The 6,598-nt window shown below is 51.0% G+C and overlaps 1 pseudogene; it reads left to right on the top strand.

Moving 5' to 3' along the window:
• Positions 1-2,423: 2,423 nt before the first annotated feature.
• Positions 2,424-3,786, top strand: LOC147698144 (18S ribosomal RNA; annotated as a pseudogene).
• The last annotated feature ends 2,812 nt before the right edge of the window (positions 3,787-6,598 follow it).

Below are 6,598 nucleotides of genomic sequence, written 5' to 3'. Positions count from 1 at the left end.
CGGGTGCCCTTTCCCTGGGCTCTATCCTCCATCTGGCTGCACTATGAAGGGCCTGTGATGTGGGTCTATTGGCTCCGGGGAGGCTTTCCCAGCAGGCTCCGGAGTGTGAGACCCTGTCGTGTGCCTCATCCCCAGGCAGCCGTACAGTGAAGGGGCCAGCATGGGGGTTCATCAGGCCCGGGGAGTCTTCCCCTGTGTGGGTGGGTTCAGGAGCTCCGACTGGGCCCCCCGGCCAGGACCCAGGGTGTAAACCGCCATCCTCTACTCCATCCTCCAGTCCGCCACACTGCAAAGTGACCATACAGGTTTCCATTGGGACGGGGAGGCTTCCTTTGCTTGGCTGCTATCAAAAGCTCTGACCAGGCCCCTCTGGAAAATGAGATGGGCACACCCTTCATGGGCTCCAACCTCATCAAGCCGAACCATGAAGGTCCTGGGATGGGGGTCTTTTGGGCCCGGGGAGGTTTCTCCTACATGGCCGGGTACAGAGCTCTGTGGTGGGGGTCCCCATCCTGAGCTCCATCCTTCAGCCCTCCATGTGGCAAAGTGCCCAGGACAGAGTCCCACAGGCCAGGGGATGCCTCCCCTCTGTAGCTGGGTGCAGGAACTCTGGCTGGGGCCCCATCGGGCCTCAGGGCGGGCACTATTACCCCAGGCTCTCTCCTTCAGCCTGAAACATCACCAAGGGCTTGGGAAAGGGGTCCATTGTGCCTGGGGAAGCGTTCCCTGCTTGACTGGGTTCAGAATGTCTGACTGAGAAACTGGCAGGCCCTGTGGTGGAGCCTCCCATCCTGTGCTCTGTCCTCGGGCCTGCCACATGGCAAAGCACCTGGGGCGGGGTCCCATGGGCCCAGTTAGGCCTCCTCTGCGTGGCTGGGTGCAAGAGGTTTGACAGTGCCCTGAGGCAGATGCTCCTGCACTGAGCTCCATCCTCCGGCCTGCTGTACTGCCTAGAGCCCTGGACAGGACTCTATTGTGCACCGAGAGGCTTCTCCTGCTTAATTGGGTTCAGAAGCTCTTATTGGGGCCCTAGCATGCCCTGTGTTGGGGGCACTCCCATCTTGAGTTCCATACATGGGCTCGCCGAATGGCAAAGCGCCCAGGACAAGGTCCTGCAGACTGGGTGAGGACTCTCCTGTGCAGCCAGACCCAGGAGATCCAACAGGTCCCTGGGCCCACTGTGCCCCAGGGTGGATGCTCTAGCCCTGGACTTCATCCTTCGGTCTGCCACAGTGCCAAGGACCAGGATCAGGGGTCCATTGGGCCCAGGGAGGCCTGCCCTGCTTTGCTGGCATGTTAAGGTAACTGCAGGTCATGGGTCTGAGCTCCCTTTAGGCCCCCCTCATCGCCCTGTGCCTGAGGCCCAGCTGGAACTCTGAACACCCAGGCCACAGATCCCCAACCCGTTCAAGGAGTAGTGGGAGTCCTTTTTATTAGGGCACAGAGCGACCAGATGGCAATTTTCTCAAGCCTGGGTTTTCGGGGTGCTCCAAGCCCTCGGGCATGTGGTTGCATGCTATGCTTTCCAAAGGGATGACCAGATGGCTGGGCGGGCCAGGAGAGTCCCAGTGAGGGCTCATTTGCATTCTCAAGCCCCGTCAGGGATCTAGGAGGTTGGATGCATTTGCGCCTCTAGTTCCCTACAAGAATGTGAGTTTCCTTCCTCTGAATTACTAAGGACAGGGTACTCTGGACCCCCTTGCTATCCAGTGGTTCTCAGCCAGGTGCCGCCAGGGCCCCCAGGGGCCTGGGTTCACACCTGCCTCCAAACCCTGCCCATTGGGCCTTTCGTCTGAGCCTGCCATCCTCCAGAGCAGGCAGGAACCTGAAGTAGGCATCCCTGCACATGGTGGCCTGTCTGAGGAGGGCCCGGCGAACGTTGTATACCCTGATCAATTGGGAGCGCTTGGTCCATTTAGGGATGGACTGATTTGCCTGCCTCTGCTTTTGTTTCAAGCAAAGAGCTTCCACCTCATCAGGGACTGTCCAACACGAGGGCCTACCATTCACAGATACCCTTCCTCTACCCATCAGAGTGAAGGTCAAGCAGCCTTGGCAGCTTGCACCTGCCAGTGTTCTGACCAGAAGGGAAGGGGTAGGAAGGCGCCAGGTCATGGATGCTGCCTGGTGGTCCATGCCCCCAGGAACTACACAGTTGCCCACCTCCACCCAGTTCATTTCCGCAGCAGCTAGAAATGAGTGTTCCATGCGCTATGCCCATGGCCCGGGCGGGCACCACTGCATCTTGTTCAGACTGTGCCTACGCCAACCTCTCCCTTCTGCGGAGACTGCCAGGCCCACACGTGCCCTGTACCCTGCAGCAAACCGTCTAGGTGGTTAAGCTTTCCCAGCAGGCTCCAGAGGGGTGCCAAGGTCATTCGGGATAGACACACAGCTTCAAACCCCTGTCCAGCATGGGCGCATACCTGGTTGACCCTGCCAGTGGAAAGCATATGTTTTTCTCAAAGATTAAGCCATGCAACCTGTACGGTGAAACTATTAATGGCTCATTAATCAGTTATGGTTCCTTTTATCACTCCATCTGTTACTTGGATAACTGTGGTAATTCTAAAGCTAATGCATGTCCACGAGTGCTGACCTCCCAGGATGCGTGCATTAATCAGACCAAGACCAATCTGGTCTATCCAGACCGCTTTTGTGACTCTTGGTAGCCTCAGACTGATTGCTTGTACCCATGACCGACACAATACATTCAAATGTCTGCCCTATTAACTTTTGATGGTACTTTCTGTGTCTACCATGGTGACCACAGGTAATGGGGAATCAGGAATCGATTTCAAAGAGGGAGCCTGAGAAACAGCTACCACATCCAAGGATGCAGCAGACGTGCAAATTACCCACTCCCGACTCAGGGAGGTAGTGGTGAAGACAATCAGATACTGTAGTGGGTCCGACCATAAATGATGCTGACCAGCGATCCAGGGGCATTATTCCATGACCCACTGAGCAGTATCTTGGAAACCAAAGTCTTTGGGTTCTGGAGGGGGGAGTATGGTTGGTAAGCTGACACCTAAAGTAATTGACAGAAGGGTACCACCAGGAGTGGAACCATCAGCTTAATTTGACTCAACACAGGAACCTCACATGGCCAGGTCACAGAAAGGATTGACAGATTGCTAGCTGTTCCTCAATTCTGTGGGTAGTGGTGCACAGCTGTTTTTAGTTGGTAAAGTGATTTGTCTGGTTAATTCCGATAATAATAATAATAATACTAGTATTTATAAAGCGCGAACAGCTGCCTCAACTAGGAGGCGTCCCGGCGCTGAAATGTCAGGTCTGGGTGTGCATAATGAATGAGACTCCATGCTAACTAGTTATGTAACCCCCAGCAGTCAGCCTTCAACTTCTTGGAGGGACAAATGGTGTTTAGCCTGACAAGATTGAGCAATAACAAGACTTTGATGCTCTTAAAGGTCCGGGGCAGCAGGCAAGCTCTGCTGAATGGATCAGCTTTTGTCTACCCTTAGCCGACAGATGTGGCTAACCTGCTGAACTCCATTCACAATAGGGATAGCAATTATTTCCCATGAATGAGGAATTCCAAGTAAGTGCTGGTCATAAGCGTACATTGAATAAGGCCCTGCCCTTTTTACATACTGCCTGTCTCTATTACCAATTAGATGATTTAGTGAGGTCCTTGGATTGGCCCTGCCAGGGTCAGCAATGGCCCTGGTGGAGCACCGAGCAAACAATCAAACTTGACTTTCTAGAAGAAGTAAAAGTCGTAACAAGGTTTCCATAGGTGAACCTGCAGAAGGATCATTAATGGTGAAACGACCTGAGAGACTGGTAGTGCCAGCCTGAAACCGGGCCACCTCTCAGACAGAACACACCACAGGTGCTCTAGCTGGTGGAGCCGTCCATGGCCGCTGGGGTGCTTGGATAAGGACCGGGCATGGGGCGGCTTCCTCCACCTGGGAGAACCAGACCGATGTATACATGAGGGACCGGGGACTAGGGTGACCCCAAGCCTAGCCCCTCTGGGGTTCTGATTCCCCGGTTTGGGAGGTTCTGTTGCAAATATCCACTACACGGTAACAGTGGAACAAGATTATCATTTGGCTCAAAGGCTGTTGAGATACGAACATTGGGTCTAGCTTGGATTCACTAATAATGTGAGATAAACCTGGATGTAGAGACAATAACGAAATAGGAAAAAGTAACATACAAGGAGTAAATTACAGTGGTCCTGCCGTATACTTGCGAAAGAGCGCTGATCATCTTGACAGATATCAACATGACCAGCAGGAATTTTTCTGAATCCCTGGTTGAGTTTCTGAAAACTTCCTTTTTACTTCAAGTTTTCCCTTTTTTCAAAATACCGGATATATAGAAATAGAATCATCAATCCATAATAGCTTCTTGTTCTCCGGGTTACTCTTCTTACATATTCATGTGTGGCTCTTCCAGGAGAATATGTGGGATCACGCCGAAATGAAAGTAGAAGAGTATATACAGTGCTTGATGTATCATGCAACCAATGGATTGTAATGATTGAAAAGTAAAGACATCCACCTTAGAATCAGATTATATCACCATTTTACTTGTATATATATTTTTGTATTTTATATGTATTACATGGCATGTTATATGTGTGTATTTGTTTGCTGTTTCTATTAAGATGTATTTATGTTTAATATATTAAGTACATGTTATTATTGTACCATAGTTGTTGTCAGTCCTATGATATTGTTTGAGCATTTATTTTGTTATTTCATATTTTGTTTTTTATAATTGGACAGAAAGAGTATTTGACTATTGAATAGAAATAGTCCTATTAAGGACTCACTTTGTAATTATCGTTTTTGTATCGGGATCCAATAATCAGCTCTATAAATATCAATTTTACATCTAAAAAATAAAATTAAAACTAATTTAGAATACCACTTTTTCTTTGTATGCATGGCCTTTATTTAATATCAGGTTGTCAAGGTTTTTTTCTTTACATTGCCTTCTGGGAGGGGCGCAAGGAAAGCCCTCCCAAGATGGAACCCATGCTCATCCAGCAAGACTACGTGGGGAAAAACCAAATGACAGTGCCACCCCCACAGGCTGGGACCACCCCTGAAGGCTCTACTGCCCTGGGCCCACCCGTGCCGAATCCTGGCCTTAGGGGGGTTTGGGCCCACTGAGGGTCAGCTCTTCTTATGCAGCAGGGCAACCTGGAAGAGAAGGAACTGGGGCCATGAGAGGAACCCTGCTCCTCTATAGCAGTGAGGGTGCTGGATGGGGATGGGGAGGCTCCCTGCTCTTACCTTCTGGTGCCTCCCACCAGGGCAGGGGTTAGGCTATCCAGCAGCCCACCGGCGCGGCTTGGGGAAGCCGTAAAATGCAGGGACTCTCAATACCGCAGTGGTTGAGCCCTGTTGCTGACAGCCGACATGCAGGTGGGGTGACCCTACCTTGCTGCCAGGTACCTGGTTCATCCCAGTCCCAATGGGCCAGGCTGAGGGCCTGAAGACTCCTGCGGTACCTCTGGGTCCTCCAGGAGGGACCAGTGGCAGTGAGACTGCCGTCTAGCACCCTTCTGGAGCCCCCCCTCTGGGGGATGAGAACTCTCAAGCCTAATGCCTGGAAATGGTCTTCGAATCATGGAGCCTGATTTCCAGAGGGGAAGCCTTGACTGGTACCGGTTCATCTTCCTGTGCGCCTTCGTCCCACCTCTTCTATGCCCTCAGGTAGGAGAACGTTACAAAACGTTGCTGGTGAATCTTGGCAGTAGATCACTGGGCTTGTACGTTGACGAAGAATAAAGCCTGCTGCGAGAATTAGTGTGAATTGCGAGACTGTGAGAAGGTGGTTTTGACCATCTGATGTGCCTGTATTTTCACTTTTTGACCACTTAGTTTCCTTCCTTTTACTGTGGGAGAGCCATAACCTGTGACTCAAACACTGCAAAGTCATGGTAAAATGGACTGTGTGTGGATAGTGCCAGCATCTGTCTTTTACAATAAGGCTGCTGCAGCACAGCAAGGATAAGGGTCACTGGGCTGGTTATATATGTACACGTGCGCACACAGGTGAGCACCCATGAGAGGGCTGAGCATAGGAGACTCCTGTGGTGCTCAGCACAATAACTGCACCCAGATAGACTGGCGCAGAAGGGACTATGCAGAGTTCGATAGTGACTTGGAATATGTTTAAAAATGTGGGTGTGAACATAGTCAGTGTGCATTACTGTTTAACTGCGGAGACACTCCATTATACTCAGCTTCAGTTCTCTTTGGGGTAGAGACTCAAGAATTGCACTAATGTATACTGTAACCTGTGTGAAAAGAACAATTCTGTTAAGTCCAATAGCAAATCTGTGCAGCTTATGGATTATCCAGGAATGTCATATTTCTCTGACTCAGTTCAGGATCAGAGCCCATGCTTTTTGTCACCCTGCAGGGCTGGGCTAAGTCCTTTTCTGTCCAGCAGAAGGAGCAAAGGCCACAACTCACACATGGAGCATTACCCTTGGTTAGTTCAGCTCCTTAGAAGGAAGTGGTGGGGTGGACTGCTCTGCATCAATCAGCCAGCCATCATCCTGTGCCAGGAAGAGAGCTGGGCCAAGTGCACTCGACAAAGGAGTTAG

This window comes from Lissotriton vulgaris, chromosome 8, assembly GCF_964263255.1.
Source record: "Lissotriton vulgaris chromosome 8, aLisVul1.2, whole genome shotgun sequence".
Classification (NCBI taxonomy): Eukaryota; Metazoa; Chordata; class Amphibia; order Caudata; family Salamandridae; genus Lissotriton; species Lissotriton vulgaris.
Note: the sequence above shows the minus strand (reverse complement) of the source record. Positions and strands in the feature narration are given on the sequence as shown.